This window comes from Dipodomys ordii, unplaced genomic scaffold, assembly GCF_000151885.1.
Source record: "Dipodomys ordii isolate 6190 unplaced genomic scaffold, Dord_2.0 Scaffold39, whole genome shotgun sequence".
In the NCBI taxonomy this organism is placed as follows: Eukaryota; Metazoa; Chordata; class Mammalia; order Rodentia; family Heteromyidae; genus Dipodomys; species Dipodomys ordii.
In genome coordinates this window covers 9495249-9515747 of record NW_012267255.1, presented here as the reverse complement: position 1 = coordinate 9515747, position 20499 = coordinate 9495249, and the positions used below count along the sequence as shown (strand labels likewise).

At 40.7% G+C, this 20499-nt stretch overlaps 1 protein-coding gene across 1 annotated transcript in view; it reads right to left on the bottom strand.

Annotated features, from left to right (window-relative positions):
- Lrrc8c (leucine rich repeat containing 8 family, member C) overlaps nt 1-20499 on the bottom strand; it is a 70284-nt gene that overhangs the window by 37871 nt on the left and 11914 nt on the right. Inside the window, exon 2 of the mRNA XM_013018323.1 lies at nt 8821-8894. The gene's annotated coding sequence lies outside the window, so the exon portion shown is untranslated. The remainder of the gene's footprint in view (nt 1-8820; nt 8895-20499) is intronic.

Here is a 20499-nt window from a genome sequence, read left to right as displayed (position 1 = left end):
GAACCTCCATATAAAATGCATGAAGAGGAAAAATCTGCAAGAAAAGTTAAATAATTGCCCTCAAGGTTACAAAGCCAGTAAATGACATCGCAAACAATCCAGCTGAAGTATGTCAGATTCCAATGTCCAACTCATTCCACTTCACAGAAAAATTAATTTAGTTTCTAACGAGCTCCTGTATGAGAAATTGAGGGCTGACACCCATTGGGAAAAGCATTATTTGGGATGGTAGCTGTCTGAAGACTGTACGCAAGATAATCATGTTTGCGATGTGAACACACTAAGCCTAAAATCTGGCACTGAGCGAGAAAAATCCAGTGTGAGGGCACATCTTTTTTAGAAGATGTAAAAGCACTCTGTTTCTGTTCACAAAGGAGTCATTAGTACAAATTAGTACCTTCCACCATAGGCAGCTAGAAAAACAGAATTTCACCAGGCCACAGAATCACTCAGACATTATACTCCTGGTTATACTTTGTTGTTGTTGTTTGAAGCAGTTCTCCAATACTGCACTCTCCCGGTGTCTATGGAGATCGGCACGCCACTTCTAGAAACTCAAGTGGGGCAAAACAAGAACTTTCTGTCCTGAGAATTTGAATACTGGGAAACTTAGACCAAATTAAAATAGAAGGACGCTGGCCACTCACTTCCTTTTCATTGTTCTTGTTCAAATTAATTGGTTACAATACTTAGCTTATTAACCATCTCTTGCCTCTAAGAAAAAAAAATCACTACCACCTTCCCTCCCTGATGTTTTACCTGAATGTGTTCCTTGATTGCAGATATACCAACAATTTCTTTTCCTAGAATCAGTTCAAATGTTCACTGGGTTTTGTTTTCTAGAATTTGATTGAATGTTATTAACATGACTATATTTCTGGCTTCCCCATGAGGGCCTGACAATGTTTCCCGAAGTAGGGTATAGGAAATATTTTAAATCAGCTTTATGCAAAATACAGCCACAGGTACCCAAAGTTTCTTCTTCATGTTGAAAGACTTCCTTGTCCTCTCAACTAACTTGGTCTTAGCTCTGCCAAATAATAAGCCTGATGCTAAGACGTAATGAAGCAAACACAGACAACCACTGTACTGTGGGTTTGGCTCTTTGAGAATATGACTTTGATGTGATTTCACGGACTCCTGACACCCTTACCTTTCATCATCTTTATACCATCAAAGGCTGCCCTGAAGGTACGTACCTCGGTCCCTACTCTGCCTTTATTTAACTTCCATTTCTTCACCTCAATGCCATTTCCTCTTTCTAAAGTGTTTCTCAGCATAAATAACTCCCCCTCCCGCTGAAGGACTGGATGTGGGATTTGAAAAGAATACAGAGAAATCGAAGAATAGTGCTGTCCTTTGCCAAAGAGATTAAGAAGCTACAGAAGGAGAAGATGTGGGGGTGGAGGTGGCCTTGTTGCAAGCATGTATGTTAGAAATCCAAGTGGAGGGAGGAAGGAGGAGGATTCGGTGGGAGGGGGGAAGGGCGGAGAGGGGAGGGAGGACGGGAAGGGATGGGAAGGGGAAACAGAGGAGGAGGCTACAATGCTTGATAAGAAATGTATTCATTATCTTGCCCATGTAATTGTAACCCCTCTGTACAGTATTTTCACAATAAAAAAAAAAGGGAAAGAAATCCAAGTGGAGGGTCTCCATGAAAAGCTGGATATATTAGACGAGACTCAAGAAAGGTGTCAGCTAGCAAGTTACATGTAGGAGTTCAATGTGGGTGGAGAAGGAGTTAAAGCCCTCCAAGACAGGAGGAACCCACTCAGTGCACAAAACTGAAGACTTCCTGAAACAGGGAACATTTCGCTCCTAAATATGGGCATGCATTTTTTTCTCCCATTTCCTTTGAAGGTCATTGCACAAATGTCATTTTCAGGAATGCATTGTCTGGTCACCCTACTGAAAAGGTTTATACTACCAGGCACTGGTGGCTCTCACACTTATAATCCTAGCTCCTCATGAGGCTGAGATCTGAGGATCACAGTCCAAAGCCAGTCTGGGCAGAAAAGTTCATTAGACTGTTATCTCCAATTAGCTACCCAAAAAGCCAAAAGAGAAGTGTGGTTCATGTGGTAGACAGAGCTCTGGTCTTGACAAAAGAAACAAACAAACAAACAACAACAACAAAACCTCAGGAACAGTGTCCAGGCCCTGAGTTTAAGCCTCAGGACTAGCACCAAAAGAAAGTTTCTCGCATGCTTGGAGAAGGATACCATCCCAGCATCCTAAGTTGTGTTTAAGTTGTGTTTCTCATAGCATTATCTTTATGGGATGTACTGTTATGGGTATGTTGTTTAGTTGTGTGTTGTCTGTGTCTCACTGCTTGTAACAGAATCTGGCATATGAATACTCAATAAATAAATGCTGAATGAATGAATACAAAATGAACATATATCTATCACAGATGAAGTTCTAGGATTATCAGAATGTAGCATAAGCTGACTTTACTTTTAGGAAGTAAACCACTTCTCTGGCATTTTCTCCTGATACTGCATTCTGTGCAGCAGCCAGGAGGAAGTGAAGTAGTCGTAAGATCTGCAGGGAGGGGGATGTGGGACACCTCCTTTCCATCTTTTTCAGGGACTTGGGAGAAGGAAGAATGGAGAGGGACGGGACAAGAGGTATTCTTGGCCTGAATTATTCTGAAGCCTGAGCTCCTTTACATTATTAGCAAGATCATATCCCCTCCCAGGGACCTACCACAGAGTCAGGTAAAGAGAGAGAGATGGGGAAGTATAGATCACACTGAGGTCATAATTCTCCATGGCAAATGCTGGCGATGCAACACGGTGCATGATGGCTTAGGGAAATCACAAAGGGTCAAAGGGAAATACTAAGCAATAACGTTGCTGCCTCTAAAAAGTGGATATTCACACAGAGGTGCAATGCCTTCGGACCTCTGATCATATAAAACAATGTTTATTGACATGAACTCCAGGAAATAGAAACAGGAGGGTTTTTTTCCTTTGTAACTTTTCATTTTCTTTTGTCCTGTTTGTTCATTTATCTATCTTTCGGAGGATGAGAGGAGGCACAGAACACTAGACACTATGTTGAAAATGAACTATATAACTAATAAGTGCAGACAAGAGGGGAAAACTGGGCGAGTTCAAAGAAAGGGCTGACATTTTCCAAAAAGAAATATGCAACTGCACGCCCTCTGAACATCACCTTTATGATAACAATACATTTTTTAAAGTAGATGTTCAAATTGCATTACTCAAAAGCCAGAAAGTTAACCTCTTACTGTAACTTTTATTGTTCAGGTCCCTGATAGAATTTGGGGATCTATTCTCTTAAAGGGGAATATCGGGGAATTGTAGACACATTTCTGGGTAACAAATTCTATCTTCAAAAATATATTTAGATTCCACCTATTTCTTTCTTCTTTCTTTTTGCAGTGCTGAGGATTAAAGATACAGCCTTTATATGCCAAGCAAGCACTTTAGCACTGGATACATCTCTGACCTTTCTCTCCTATTGCATCAGTGCAAGTCATCCTTATATCTCAACCAGATGACAACAGCCTTTACATAGTCTCTTTGGTTCTGCCAGTAAGCTCTATACAACCATCTCAAGTGAGCAGTAAGCCTGGGTTTCAGCCAGGCACTGGTGGCTCACACCTATAATCCTAGCTACTCCGGAGGCTGAGCTCTGAGGACCATAGCTCATGGTTCCTGCCAGCCTGGACGGAAAGTCCAGGAGAGTCTTGTCCCCAATTGACCAGCAAAAAGCCAAGAAGTTGAGCTGTGGCTCAAGTGGAAGAGTGCCAGGCTTGAGCAAAAGAGCTTAGGGATAATGCCCAGGCCCTGAGTAAAGCCCCAGTACACACACACAATTCTACAAGGTCTTAAGCATCTCACAGGTGCCCTCTACTAATCTCAGCCCTCTTGTGCACATTCTCTTTGCTCTGCCCACAATGGTCCTAGCAGTTCCTAGAACATTCCAGATTTACTTGTCTCAGAGCCTTTGCACTTTGCAGCACTTTTAACTGGAATCCTCCTTCTCCTGGATCTGTAAGACTCCTGTCCTCACCTGGCTCTCTTCAGACCTTGCTCAAACTTACCCATATTTCAATCAATTTTTCCATCTCTGCACCAGAACTCTGGTTTAAGCCTCCTCCCACTCTTGTGTAGACAATACCACAAAGCTGATTTAATATCAACCCTCCCTCTGCATTCCCCTTCTGCCCAACATGCCTCAATTTTCTCCAAAGCACTGAACACCTTTGCCATACAATGCATATGTCAGTCACTTAATGCATTTCCTCTCCTATCTTCTTCCACTTGAATTGGAAGTCCTACGCAGGTAGGAATTTTGCCTGATTTGTTTCTAATGTTCAGGACAATACCCAGTTCCTATTCTGCATTCAGCAGGTATTTGTGGAATGAAAGGATAAGATAGAAGAAAGAGAACCACAGAAGTATTATGTAAATCAAAATGGGGCAAAGATGGGCTAAGACCCTAGAAAGACATGCATACGATGAAGAACAAAACATTGGAACACTTCAGCTCGGTGCATCGCTACCTCAGCCTCCAATTTATGGCATGGGAGATTCAGAAAAACCCTACTGTTAAAAGATTTGAATAAAAGTTTCTAGCACAGAGCCTGTGGGCTGGTTATGAAAAACAGAGGACAGTAAGCCAGGCCTGGCTGATGCGCCTTGCATCTGGAAGCAGGAGCTAGCTGAGGAAGGCCTGCATGCGGCAGGGGCCTGGGGTTCCCTGGGAGGCAGCATCATTTGAACACAGACAACTCCACAGGGAAAACATGCAGACTGGTTTGAATCAGCCGCTGACTGGAAAACCTGTTGGAAGAACCTGGGCTGTGCAAGTCTTCTGGAATTTATCTGAAAATCTCCTGGAGGAGAGAGTAAAACCCAGGACAGGTACAGGAGTGGCTGTCAACCTTGGTTCATATCAAAACCACTTGGTGCCAGGCACCAGTGGCTCACACCTGTTAGCCTAGCTATTCAGGAGGCTAAGATCTGAGAACCACAGTTGAAAGCCAGCCCAGGCAGGAAAGGCCATAAGACTCATCTCCAATTAACCACCAGAAGAGTGGAAGTGGTGCTTGGCTCAAGTGGTAGGGCGCTAGCCTTGAGCTGAAGAACTCAGGGACAGTGCCCAGGCCCAGAGTTCAAGACCTACAACTGACCAAAAAACAAACAAACTTGGTGTGGAGTGTCAGTGGTTGGTGTGGAGTGTCAGTGGTTGGTGTGGAGTGTCAGTGGCTCACGCCTATAATCTTAGCTACTCAGGAAGCTGAGATCTGAGGATCAAGGTACCAAGTCAGCCAAGTCAGGGAAGTGTGAGACTGTGATTTCTAATGAACTACCAAAAAGACAGAAATGGAGCTATGGCTCAAGTAGTAGAGTGCCAGCCTTAATCACTAAAGCTAAGGGACAGTGTCCAGGTACTGAGTTGAGTCCCAGTAATCACACACACAACACACACACACACACAAATCACACACACAACACACACACACACACACACACACACACACACACACACACACACACACACACACACACACACACTTGATGAGTAGAATACCAATGGCTAGATGCAATTAATATCGCCAGTGGCACCAGTGGCTCACTCCTATAATCTTAGCTACTCAGGAGACTGGGATCTGAGGATCATGGTTCAAAACTAGCCCAGGCAGGAAAGTCCATGAGACTCTTATCTCTAATTAATCAACAAAAGGCCAGAAGTAGAGCTATGGCTCAAGTGGTAGCCTTGAGCACAAAAGCTCAGGGACAGTGGCTAGATCCTGAGTTCAAGCCCTCGGACTGGCACCATAAAAACAAAACCAGAAACCCTGGGAGTGGCCCAGGCATGTGGTATTATTAAAAGACCCTGTGGTTGATACCTATCTTCCCAGAAACATCTGTTTCCTCCTCTTGTGATTAAAAAGTAAAGCTATGAGCCACAGCCCTAGCAAAGGTAAAAGTTTGCTTCGGAGCGATTAAGGTGGCTTTGAGAATGATTTCAGTCCTCTGTGGATTTGTGTATTTATTTTTGGTGCTGGGGTTTGAACCCAGGGCTATGCACATACTGAGAAAGCACTCTGTAACTGAGTTATCCCTCCAGACCCAATATTTTCATACCATCCATTTAGTTAGAGATCCCTGCACATTACTCCTACCCAGAACACGGCATGAGGACTCAGCCATGCCCCTGGTCACCCTCCCTGGGGAACAGCACACTCCTAGAATAATATCTGGCAGGGTCTTGGGCCAGAACTGCAGTGTTCTATTTTGGGAGACTGTGGCTGAATGTTTTCATAGGCAGCCCTAGATCAACACTTTCTTACCTGCCCTGTTCACTCCTTCTCTCCCCTCCCACACTGTAAACTCGGAAAACTCCTAGCCCTGACCCACTTCTCTGAGCATATAACAGTTTACAGGACCCAGAGCTCCACATGCAGAGATGCTGACAATGCCGATGATGCTTTGATCCTAGCAGCTTTGGTTCTGATGGGATCCCTATTTATTTGACCAATGTAGAGTAACACTGAACATTGGTTTGCTGAACAAAGCTGTCTTTGTTTATAAAGGAGAGCCCTCTGTCAGGAGCTGAAAATGACAGTGTACCTGGGATGTGGCAGTCCGTATAGGACATTCACAGGTACTATAGAACTCTTGAGGTATAAGGTACTATAAGCCTATGATTATGGAAGTAATTATGACGTGGGAAAGTGGATTATTCTGCCTGGGGGGAGGGGAGGGTCACACAGAGGTAAGCAGGGGAGCCTGAACCCAACCCAGGTCATGTTTCGAGAGGCCATTACTCTACGTCACCAAATCAAACATTCCATAGACAACACAACATTAACCCTGAACTCAATTCCTTCTTGATTCACCTTACACATCACGAACAAGAAAAGGTGTTTGCTCTCTTTTTTTTGCCATTTGTTTCTGCAGTCCAAACTCAAAGCAAAAATTTTTATTAGCACATACCAGTTGTATAAAATAATGGTACTTATTGTGACATTTTCATATGTGCATAACATACTTGAATATATTTCCTGCTTGCTGTCTACGCCTCCGCTGCCTGTGTTATTTATACACACATCTGTCTCACATACTGAGAACTCTACAGAGGTTGTTGCTCACTCCTATTGCCCTCTCCTACCCTGCCTGCCCCCAGTGTTGTTATGGAAAAACTTCTTTAAAAAACAGAAGAGACCCTGCTTAAAAATTCTTATTGCTGGATACCAATGTCTCACGCCTGTAATCCTAGCTACTCAGGAGGCTGAGATCGGAGGATCATAGTTCAAGCCAGCCTGACCAGGAAAGCCCATGAAACTCTTATCTCCAATTAACCACCAGAAAAACGAAGTGGAGCTGTGGCTCAAAGTGGTAGAGTGCTAGCCTTGATAGCTCTGAGTGAAAAAGCTCAGGGGACAATGTCCAGACCCTGTGTTCAAGCCCCATGACTGACAAAAAGAAAAAAGCTAGAAGTAGATCTATGGCTCAGGGACAGTCCAGGCCCTGAGTTCAAGCCCCAGCACACACAACAAACACACACACACACACACACACACACACACACACACACACACACACACACACCCCTATTAACTTATAACATCAGAGATGCATATACTTAAATTCATCTTATATTCAGAATATATTGGTTTTCTTTTCTATTGATAGTGCTTTTTCTTGGCTTTAAATCTTAACTTTACAGCCTCTTGAGTGCTTTCTAGAATTTAAAAGTCAGACCCTACTTCATCCAATAGCTAAATGAGAGAACGGGTCAGAAGAAGGTCCATTTTTAGCATGCTTTACTTGCATACTTTAAAGAAGTGCTCTAGAGTTTATCACTGAATAAGAGAAATGATAAAGTCTGATTTTTATATTAACTATTTAGTTTGGAGAAAAAAGATAAGCAGAATGATTATCCAAATTGCTTAGTGATGTTAAGAAATTTCTCATCTTTGTCAGATTACATTCTTAAAATTCTTTAAAATGTATTTTAAACCTGGCTTCATGCCAGGTTTCCAAGCAAACACACCCAAATAGATTAATTAATATATCAGAGCCTACTTGACACTGCTTATGATGTCACATGAATAATTTTGATTCAGTGAATGTGTCCACAGGAAGAGGCCTGGCAAAAACATGACATTTCTGAACAAAGGAATCCTGAGACCTAGGGCAAGTCCCCAACCAGCAATGTTAGTAAAGCCAAGCCCTGGCCTGGCCAGGCCAGGCCAATGAGCATCAGGGCAAGAGATCTGTGGTTTCCTCATATAAGGGATCTGTTCTTCTCTTATTTGGATATAGTACAAGGGGCTTATTGAAAGTGTAGTGTATTTCTACTAGAAAAAAAAATCTCAGGCCAAATGAATAAATGTAAAGCTACTGTCTATCATACATTTACCTTCTTGAGAGCTCCTCAAAATGCAACTGCTGCTTCAACATACCTTATTTCCTCACGTAAAATATTTTTTGTTTTGACTTATAATGTAGATCTTTGTTCAAGGCCCAAGTCTGGATCAAAAGATTTTCCCCTGATATGAAATAGGTCCCCCTAAGATTTTGCAGGTACAAACTGCTTACATACTAAGCATCTTCTCAACCAAAATGGCCCCAATTGACAGCACCTACAACCAGGGTTAGGCAGAACCACCATACACTCTTACATAGACAACGACATCATATAACAATATAAAACTTGCAAGTAATTTGTACAAACTCTAGCAACTGATCAGTTGTTTGTACATGTAGAACATGAAATCTCTAATCAAATCCACATGTCAACCATAAAGCTAACAAAAAAGACTCCTGTTATTACCTTATGCGTATATGTTACTTCACTACACATCTGCATTCCCAGACCTCTATTCAGTCATAAGCAGCCACATTCATCTAAAAAAGAAAAATAAATGTAAGTCATTTCAGCTCTCCACTTTGATATAACACAATGTTGATGGCATAACTTCCACAGAAGCCTAATTTGGTGATCTAACTTTGGCCTATGAGCTGGTGACCTTGAGCAGGTTTTTAACCTCTTTAGTTTTTTTGTTTGTTTGCTTGTTTGTTTTGCCAGTCCTGGGGCTTGAATTCAGGGCCTGGACACTGTCCCTGAGCTTCTTTTGCTCAAGGCTAGCACTCTACCACTTGAGCCACAGCACCACTTCCGGCTTTTTCTGCTTATGTGGTACTGAAGAATTGAATACAGGGCTTTATGCATGCTAGGCAAGCACTCTACCGCTAAGCCACATTCCCAGCTTTAGTTTTTAACCTCTTAAAAAGCACCCAGCAACATATGTAACAGTATTAACCTCATAATTTACTTGAGAAAATACTAGCTGGGCTTCTCTTTGGGAATCTTCTAGATTCTGAAAAAAAAATCGAATTTGCAACACATGTTTCTCTATCTACTATTCCTGGGAAGTATAAGTAGTCCTAAACTTTGACACATCTGGTAATTTTCCCCTGACTCTGCCTCGACTCTAATTTCATGTGTATCTGTCATAAACCCAATGAAATGTCAGCTTGTATCAATCCAGAGGTAGGGCGCTCGCCTTGAGCTGAAGAGCTCAACAACAGCGCCCAGGCCCAGAGTTCAAGCCCCACAACCAACAACAACAACAACAATCATTTTAATTTGTTTTTTGTGTTTCTGTGGTACCAAAGAATTGAACCCAGGGCCTCATGCATGCTACTGAGCCACATTCCTCTCTCCTATCCTTTCCTTTTTACATAATAGAAAAGTTAGTTCAGACAAGGTGTATCCACATGACTCGGTCTGAGACAACAGAATATAAACAGAAAAGATGGGTTCAACCCAGAATGGAAGGAGAGGAACTTGCCTTTCACTCTTCTCCCACTTCTTAGATGAGGTGTAGTTTTAGTATTAACACCTTTAACCACACCGAGGAAGACGTACATTAACACATAACTACACATAAGGAAGCCGAGCTCTCAGAAGAGTCTCCATACTGTGACCATGACAAGAGGGAAAGAAATAATATCCTTTCGGGCTGGGAAGGTGGCTCTGTGGTAGAGCGCTTGCCTTGCATGCCTGAGGCCCTGGGTTCAATTCCTCAGCACCACATAAGCAAAAAAGAAAAAAGCCGAAAGTGGTGCTGTGGCTCAAGTGGTAGAGCGCTAGCCTTGAGCTGAAGAGCTGAGGGACAGCGCCCAGGCCCAGAGTTCAGGCCCCACGACCGGACCCAAAAAAAAAAAGAAAGAAAAGAAATAATATCCTTTCTAGTTTATGTCACTACTGTGTACATGGGCGCACGTGGGAAAGCTGAGGTGCAGTGTCCCTCTGGAAACTTGTGAACTCACACCTAAGGCCTCAGTCATTGGCCAGGCCTGGGGCCGCTTATCTGTCCAGTCACAATGGAGCCGCTGATTTGCTCAATAGCAATGAGAGGGAAAGATATGAGGTCACACATACATAGAGCATAGTTTCTTTTTGCCCGTGGTGGGGCTTCAGCTCAGGGCCTGGGTACTGTCCCTGAGCCTCTTTGTGCTCAAGGCTAGAGCTCTACTACTTGAGCCATAGCACTTCCAACTTTTTCTAAGTAGTTTATTAGAGTTAAGAGTCTCATGAACGTTCCTGCCCATGCTGCCTGCCTTCAAACTGCAGTCCTCAGATCTCAGCCTCTTGAGTACTAGGATTATGGGCGTGAGCCACTGGTGCCCGGCTGGCATATTTTCTTGATGCATTTACTCAAAATTTTTAAATTAAATTTGGGGAATGTTCTGTTGAAACCAATAAGAATAGAGACTCGTGTAAAATCTGCATGCTTTTAAAAGCTAAAAGTAATAGATACTAAATTAAGATTAGTTTCTTCAGGGAAAATACTTCCAGTTCTACTTCCAGGTTCTCCCCAAAAAGCAGAGAATCTTTTCTACCTCGAGGAAGGCAGTGATGGAAATCATGAGAGCATGTACTGAAGAAAGAATGTTTGACAGAGAGCCAAGGGTCTAGGACCCATTCTACTTCTGACTGTAACACTTATCGGACAAGTCCCACCGCCCTTGTGCTGGAGGACGCAGACGACTGGGGTTTGGAAGATGCAGATGATCAGGGTTTGGAGGCTGCAGATAATTGGGGTTTGGAGGATGACGCCACACTAGCAGCGGTATTCCTATAGCAATGCACACAAGCAGAAGTCACACAAAAAGGCTGCTCAAGACACAAGCCTCCCCACTCAGTGCACACACAACTTTTCTAACAGCGTTTCCATGTTCCACCACCATGCCATGCTTGAATGTTTGTCTCTCCAGAACTCCAGTGAGCTTTAGCTGTTACTTAAACAGTATAAAGAGGTGGTAGTAAGGTCTGAAGTCAGGGCTTGTGTTTTTCCCCCTGGGCTGGCAGGATTATAGACATAAGCCACCATGCCTGCCAAGAGATGGAACTTTTTGAAGAGATGTTTATGATATGAAGGCTTCACCTCAGGAATAAATTGATGTGTGTTCCCCTCCCCACCCCACCCTTCTCTGCCCCTGCCACTTTTCCTTGGTCTTCTTCCATGTGATGACACAGCAAGGGGGCTCCTACCAGAAGCCAGTGCCTTGCTACAAGACGTCCCAGCTAATAAACTTCTATTCACTCATTGCCTTGATTGTAGTACACTGTTACAGTGGCACAAAATGGACTAAGACAGACAAAGGAATGACTATAGATCATCCATAGATGATCACACAAAAACCAAAAGCAGGAATGGGGTTGAAGCTCAGAGCTCAGTGGTAGAGACCCTTGCCTACCATGCACAAGGCCCAGGGTTCAATTCCCAGTACTACAAGAAAAAAACAAAATAAAACACAAAATATCACCAAAAATAAGGGGAACAAAAGCAATGTTTATATTTTGAGACCTCTAAACAATATTTCTGAGCTTTAACAGCTAATGTTGTATTCATAAAAGAAACATACCAGGGAAAGCCTAGAAATGAAAAATAAGATAATAAAAAAAATCAACGTAATGGTCACATTATAATGCTGCTGAAATTTATTTTAAAGTAATAAAAGTGAAAGGAAAAAAACAGTAATATGAATTTCAGATCCAATATTTTTAGGTTCATAAAAAGTAAAGGGAAAATGTAGAAGAGGGCAAGAAGTTTCCCAAAATATAGGACTTGGTATTTTTTAAAGGCAGATTAAAGTGTCCACTACAATGAAATCATGAAGTTTCAGAAAATTAGTGACAGAAAGAGAATCTTAAAAGTGACAGAAAGAGGATCCTAAAAATATTCAAAAATAATATATCATGTTTCATACTGCATTGTATTTCTGGTGATTTGAAATTAATATTTGCATACTTTTATTCTTTGTGAGTAAATTATATAAAATAAAAAGAGAGACTCCCAAAAGATTCTGGGGTCACAGAGGGTAAAACTGCACTAAAAACAAGCAAATCAGCATTATACTTTTCAATAATACTGAATGCACAGAAGATGAATTTTTTTAAAATCAGTAGTGAGGCTTGAACTCTGGGTCTGTCTCTGTGCTCTTCAGCTCAAGGTGAGCTCTCTACCACTTGAGCCACTTTTGGTTTTCTGGAGGTTTGTTGGAGATAAGAGTCTCCTGGATGTTCTTGCCCAGGCTGGCTTTGAAACACAATACTCAGATCTCAGCCTCCTGAGTAGCTCGAATTACAGGCGTGAGCCACTGGCGGCTAGCTAGAAGATGACAAAAAAAAAAAAAAAACCTTGTAATTTTTAGTGGAAGCAGTTTTCAATCTGGAGTTCCATAACCAGTCAAATTAAATTTGAGAGTTGGAACAGCATATTCCAGTCATTGAAGCACAGACAACTTGTATTTACTCCTTCCTTTTAAAAAGCATTGAAGGGATGTACACTTATACAACCACTTTGGAAAGCAGTCTGGAGGGTCCTTAGAAAGCTAAAGATTGACCTCCCTTACGACCCAGTCATACCACTTCTAGGCATCTACCCTGAACAACAGGAACCAATATACAAGGACACGTGCACCTCCATGTTTATTGCAGCACTGTTCACAATAGCTAGGATATGGAAACAACCCAGATGCCCCACGACAGATGAATGGATCCAAAAATTGTGGTATCTATACACAATGGAATATTATGCAGCCATTAGAAATGACAAAATAATGGCATTTGCAGGGAAATGGATGGAGCTAGAAGGAATCATGTTGAGCGAGGTAAGCCAAGAGCGAAGAGACAAACGGTACATGGTCTTCCTGATAAGTGGATGCTAAATCCAAAATGTTAGGTGATACAACAAAACTAACAGGATTTAAGAAACAAAGAACTCCTGCTCATCTGGTTGAACCACTACTAAATATCCCCATGCTGCTGATCACATGTATGGTGTATAACATGTGAACACTGTTATATATTACAGACTGTGATAGACAATTTGCTCCAGGAAAGTTAGAATGAACTTGTGACTTAGAAATTATGTAATCACTTAATCACAATCAAAAAAAAAAAAAAGAACTTCAGGGAAGGGAGGGAGGGAGGGGATGGTAGGGGGAAAACAATGGAGGGGCTAACAATGTTCAAGAGGAACTGTACTCATTACCTCACTCATGTAACTGTAACCCTCTGTATAGTATCTTTACAATAAAAAATTTAAAAAAAATAAAATAAAATGTTTGTTGTTAGCAAAAAAAAAAAGCATTGAAGGATACAAAGGAAATTTCCCACTGAATGCTTAACAGATATTTCAAAATTAAGCAGTCACTCAAAGAGAATAATTCCTTTTACTCCCTTATTCTCACAATCAGTAAATATGAAATGCATCCTTGGATGTATTTGATTCAGAATCTTGTAGTCAATGTTGACTTCTCTCATGTAAAAACAAACAAACAAACAAACTTTAAAAGAGATCCAGGATCCAAGCACTTCATACCACCATGCCCCAGACAGCAGCCTCCTAACTAGACCCCATGCTTCCATTTTGCTCCCACAATTGATTCTTGTCTCTGTCCAAGTATGTCTTTGAGCTGGGCTCCAATGGCTCATGTCTGTAAACCTAGCTAATCAGGAACCTGAGATTTGAGGATCACAGTTCAAAGCCAGCCTGGGCAGGAAAGTCCATGAGACTCTTATCTCCAATTAACAACCAAAAAAAAAAGAAGAAGGAGGAGGAGGAGGAGGAGGAAGAGGAGGAGGAGGAAGAAGAGGAGAAGAAGAAGAAGAAGAAGTAGTAATAGTCAGAGTGGAGCTGCGACTCAAGTGGTAGAGTGCTAGCCTCGAGCAAAAATGCTCAGGTCTTCAAGGCCTAGGACCCACACATACACACACAAAAAAGCATGTCTCTGGTGGCAGTTACGGAAAAATACTATTTTCCTAAATGACAAAACATTATTTGCCTCTTTAATCCATTTTCTGGTAAACACAGAATATGCGGTAGTGACTGAACTGCCTGCCAGATATTAAAGAAATCTGCACAAGTTCTGCAGCTTCTCATTCTACTTGTTTTGAAAAATGTACTCATTTTCATAAAAAAAAAGTTCTTTGCACTAACATATAATAACTTTATTTTTATCCCACCCCAAAATAGCCTTATTATTACTATTTTAAAATAAATATTCATCTGTTTTCTTTTTAATTTTTATTTTTTTATTGTGAAAATACTGTACAGAGCGGTTACAATTATATGGGCAAGATAATGAGTACATTTCTTATCAAGCATTGTAGCCTCCTCCTTTGTTTCCCCTTCCCATCCTCCCCCGCCCCCATCTGTTTTAATTTTGTTGGTATATGCTGGGCCTGGGGCTTGAACACAGAGCCTGGGAGTTGTCCTAGACCATTTTTTTGCTCAAAACCAGTACTCTAACACTGAGCCACAGGCTCTACTTCCAGCTTTTTTTTTTTTTTTTGGTACTTAATTAGAAATAGTCTCAGGGACTTTCCTGCCCTGGCTAGCTTCAAATCTGAGTCCTCAGATCTCAGTCTCCTGAGTAGCTAGGATTATAGGCATGAGCCATTGGTACCCAGCCCATTTTAAATTTTTAATAAGGTACATATCTATTTAAAAAATACAGAAAAGCCATGGCATTGTCAATAATTTAAGATTGTAAAGTTTCCAAGACCTGCTCTATAAGCATTATTTAAAGACCTTCAAAAACTTGGAATATGGCGAAAGGAGAACCATACACTCATTGTAATACTAAAGAATCACTTGGCTGACTCATCCAAAGGTAATTTAAGGAAATATCTAATTACTTGTGACTAAATCCCAGACTTGTGTTTTAGTCCAGTAAAAACTCAACACATTTTGATTTTTATTTCTCTGAAGTACATTTCCTATTCTCCCATCTAATACGGCAATGTTATTCAGACAGTCTTCTGAAAAATAATTCCTTGAATTCTCTTTGAACCCATCTGTCTTCCTACTGGCTCCCTCATTTATGAGTTAAATAAAACTTTGACACATTCATTTGACTAAGGGTCATCTTTTAAAACTTTTGGAAAATTATCCTGAGAAACAGTTCAAAAAAGTCTGTGTTTTGCCTGCAGAGAGTGTGTGCATATATGTATTTGCACTAATATTTGTATTTTGGATGTAGACAGGAATTGTCTCACAAGTGTCTTGTATCTGTGTCTATTCTGTGTGTATCTACAGCTATTTGTATATCGTATCTTTTGGTCAAGGAGTTTCTTGCTTGGGTACAACTGGGCTTATAGCATGTCACCTAATCTGAAAACCTCTAAGAAAGGTCACTGGAGTCCCAGGATTTTATCCTTGTTATAGGAAAACGCCTCAGTACACAAATGGTTTTAGTAAGAATAAGGGAAGATAGGGACATTGCCTGGGTGCTATCAAGAGATAGTGTTACAGGTTTGCAGCTGACAGGGACTGAAAAAAATAAGACTAAAGAGATTGTAACTGATGTAATATACAATGTATCAGAAGATGTCCTCCACGACCATCCCCAGCAAAGAATAAATTGTGCCAGAAATGTTAACCAGGGAAAAAATGTTTCATTTCTCAGAAGTTTCTGTCTCTCCTCCAGAAAGAAGATAAATGTCATTCAAATAGCTGGAATTCACTTTTTCTAGGCAGAGCTAATAAGCACATACAAACATCTAGAGCTTGAGAAACTGAAAATTTCTCCCTACCTCAATATGCTCCATTAAAGAAAAAAATGTAAGAAACATATGAGTTTGGCCAGGTGCCGTTAGCTCATGCCTGTAATCCTAGCTACTCAGGAGGCTGAGAGCTGAGGATTGCAGTTCAAAGCCCGCCCAGGCAGGAAGTCTGTGAGACTTATCTCTAATTAACCACCAGAAAACCAGAAGTGGTGCTATGGCTCAAGTGGTAGAGTGCGTGCCTGGAGCTGAAGAGCTCAGGGACAGTATCCAGGCCACAGAGTTAAAGACCCACAACTGACCAAAAAAAAAAAAAAAAAAATCATGAGTTTGGAATTAATGGACAGTATGTATGCAGGCTACTGAGAATAAGAAATTTTAAAAAATAATAATACAAATAACTCCCTGATCAGCTTTAATCATCCCTTTCAATATTTCCTAACCAGAACTTTTTACCCAAAGTGTAAGGAGGCTGGGTAGGACATTTTAAGAGCATCTTGTAAACAACTATGAATAAAATCTATGAAAAATGAAGTTTAATAGACATCCTGACAAATATGAATAAACTATCCGGCTGAATCTCATTAAAAAGTTAAATGTCTTAGCCATTTATTCCACTTGCAGACATGATGTAAGATTACACATCATTTACCCCAAAATATCAAATACATTGCTGCCATACCCATTTGCAGTTCTATTTCTTTACATAACTATCCAAAAGAAATGAAAATATGCGTCCACATAAAAGTCTATGTGAATCTTTACAGGAGCCAGTATTCCTAATAGGTCAGAGTGGAAACAGCCTAAATGTATAATGATGAACAGATGAACAAAATGCAGTAGGCCATGTTACAAGCTAGGATTTGACCCCTAAAATGGGAGAGAGCAACACATACTACAGAATGACAGAAGCTAATAACATAAAACAGTTTATTGCATAATACCACTTACCGGAATAGGACATTTTATACACCAAAAATAGATTGTTGATTTCTTTGAGCAAGGAAGGAGAAGGGTGGAGTGACAGTTAGTGGGTACAGGTTTCTTTTTGGGGGTGGTAAGAATGTTCCAAAATTAGATTATGATGATGTGAGAGTCATACAATTTTGTGATATTAAAAATCATTTGGGAAGGGAAAAAACAAATCGCTTAACTAGGGATACAGGTGGACCCATTGCAACAATGAGATGTACAAGTCGTTATGTCAAAAAACAAACTTTACATGCCTGTAATCCTAACTACTCAGGAGGCTGAGATCTGAGGATCATGGTTCAAAGCCAGCCCAGGCAGGAAAGTCCGTGAGACTCTTATCTCCAAAAAACCACTAGAAAACCGGAATTGGCACTGTGGCTCAAGCGGTAGAGCGCTCGCCTTGAGCTGAAGAGCACAGGGACAGCACCCAGGCCCAGAGTTCAAGCCCCACGACTGACAAAAAAGAAAAAGAAAGAAAAGAAAAACAAACTACTTTACATCTTTGGTGGGGGGGGGGGAAGGATCGGGTGAGGGGAGGGGTGAGTACGGGAAGGGATGGGAAGGGGAAACAAAGAGGAGGCAACAATTTGATAAGAAATGTACTCGTTATCTTGCCCATGTAATTTTAACTCCTCTGTACAGTATTCTCACAATAAAAAAATTTTTTTAAATCATTTGGTTGTAGACTGTGTAAGTAAATAATAACTTAAATGGTATATGGTATAATCAGATAAAGTTGTTTATGGATATTCTTCAATAGATAGCTATTTAACCGGAATGTATTAATCTTCTATCTGGTACATCAGATAGTTAAAAATTTAAGACTAGAGATGTACTCAACAACATTGAATGATAAATAACATTTCCTTAACAGTTGTACATTTCAGATAGTGCTGAATTGTTCGAGATCATGGAATGTCCTATTTTTCTTATAAGTTTTTTGTTTTTTTTTTTGTCGGTCGTGGGGCTTGAACTCTGGGCTTGGACGCTGTCTCTGTGTTCTTTAGCTCAAGGCGAGCCTCTGTTGCTTGAGCCACAGCACCACTTCTGGTTTTCTAGTGGTTTTTATTGGAGGTAAGAGTCTCATGGACTTTCCTGCCTGGGCTGGCTTTGAATCGTGATCCTCAGATCTCAGCCTCCTGAGTAGCTAGGATTACAGGCGTGAGCCACCAGCGCCCGGTTCTTATAAGTTTTTGTTCTCATTTGTTTTTGTGGTTCTGGAATCAAACCCAAGTTTTCATGCATGCTAAGCAAGTGTGCCACCATTGCACCCCACCCAGAGATCTGATGAATTTTTAATATGAATGGTGCTTTTTCTGGTAGCAATGTAAACTATAATTCAAGACAACTTTAAGATGATTGGTTAATATTAACACCGTGAAGTCAATAAAGAATCTGTAATAAAATAATTATCATGCAATAGTTTTGACCTACCATATCCATACATAAACATATTTTGCACTTCATAACACTGAAATAAGACTATACATATTGACTCTGACATGCTTTATAAAGTTTTTTATCATTAAAACTAAAATCACAGCTGGGCGCCAGTGGCTCATGCCTGTAATCCTAGCTATTCAGGAGGCTGAGATCTGAGGATCATAGTTCAAAGCCAGCCCGGGCAAGAAACTCCGAGAGACTCTATGTCCAATAAACCACTAGAAAACCGGAAGTGGTGCTGTGGCTCAAGTGGCAGAGCACTTGCCTTGAGTTGATGCCCAAGCCCAGAGTTCAAGCCCCATGACCAACAAAACAAACAAACAAACTAAAATCACATAGAAATGGAGGGAAGAACAAATGAAGACATGATATTCAGTGGACACTATGTAGAAAATGAACTATGCAATTTATTGGCAGGGACAAGAGGGATAAACGGGAAAAGCAAAGAAAGGTAATGCTGTTCACGAAGCACTGTACTCTTCACCTGACTTATGGAATTGTAAGCCCTCTGTACAATTCCTTAACAATAACAATAAAAAAATATTTTAAAAAACTAAAATACTGTACTGTCATTCACCACTGTTTGGGTTACATGACCTACATGAACAATAACATTGAGATAAGATTTTCTTTAAGTAGTTAGAATAAATTACTGGTGAGAAAGAAAAAGGTTCAGTTTGGTCTTTTCTCAATATAAAAGCCATAAAGTTTACTTATTGTATGTTACACCCAGAGAGAAATGGCTACTTATTTTCTCATCTTACTTTCAGAAGGGTCTTTCAGAAGGGTCAATAAGGTATCCTGCTTTTGTATTTCACAATTATAAATAACAGAAAAGAATCAAGCAAAATAACTTGACACACACTTCTTTTTGTCAGGAAAATGTGTTCCTGACACTTCTATTAAGGCCTTCATCTGTATACTCACCTGACATTATTTAAAGATATTCCTGCAGTCTGAGATCATGTTCCAAGTTTGGAGCAATAAAGTGAATCTGAGACACCCTAATCTCCAATTAACTAGCCAGAGATATGGCTCAATTGGTAGAGTACCAGCCATGAGTGAAAAAGCCAAGCTAGAGCTTGAGGCTCTACTCGGAACATGCTTGACACATCATCTAGGTAGCAAAGATTTTGCTTCTCTCCTGTAAAATCCAGGATGTGGCACCCACAAGTTAAAGAATGAGAGAAATAATTAGGTGTAACCGATTTGCTCCTTACTTCATTAGGTTAAAAATAGCAGGCTCCATTTATTGTACTCACATTGTAGGAGAAGCTGTCAAGTGAAAAGAGGACAAGCAACGTGTAACCACATGTGGCTCAGCTATGAGAAACCCTTTCAGGATGCTGAATGCAACCACTGAGACAATAGGGAGAAAATCCTTGTGATCATTCAATAAGGTGAATTACAGTGAGGCATCATTTTGAGTGTTAAGCCAACCTTGCATTCTTGGATTTAAGCCCCTTTTGTTTCAAGCTTTCCTTATTGATATTTGTTTACCGATTTATTTATATTTGTCTAACTTGATTGTTTATGCTTTTCTGGTATTCTCCCCCACCCCCCATTTACACTCTTAAATGTATCAGTCATACTTACAATTTTTCACAATATTTCCTCCCTATCTGAGGGTCTATACTGACACTTGTCTTTGATTCCTGATTTGGTAATTTGGGCTTTTCTCTCCATCCACCTCAGATCTCAATTTTTTTAATGGATTTTTTCCAGATTCATTAATCTTTTTTTAATATTTGGCTTATTTGATCCATTCTACATTTCATTGATTCCACTATTCTCCTATTTCCATTTATATTTTGTAGTTTAATTTAGCTTCCTGCAGTTAAAAAAAAAGATAATTGGGGCTGGGAAGGTGGTTCAGTGGTAGAGAGCTTGCCTTGCATGCATGAGGCCCTGGGTTTGATTCCTCAGCACCACATAAGCAAAAAAGAAAAAAGCTGGAAGTGGCGCTGTGGCTCAAGTGGTAGAGCGCTAGCCTTGAGCTGAAGAGCTGAGGGACAG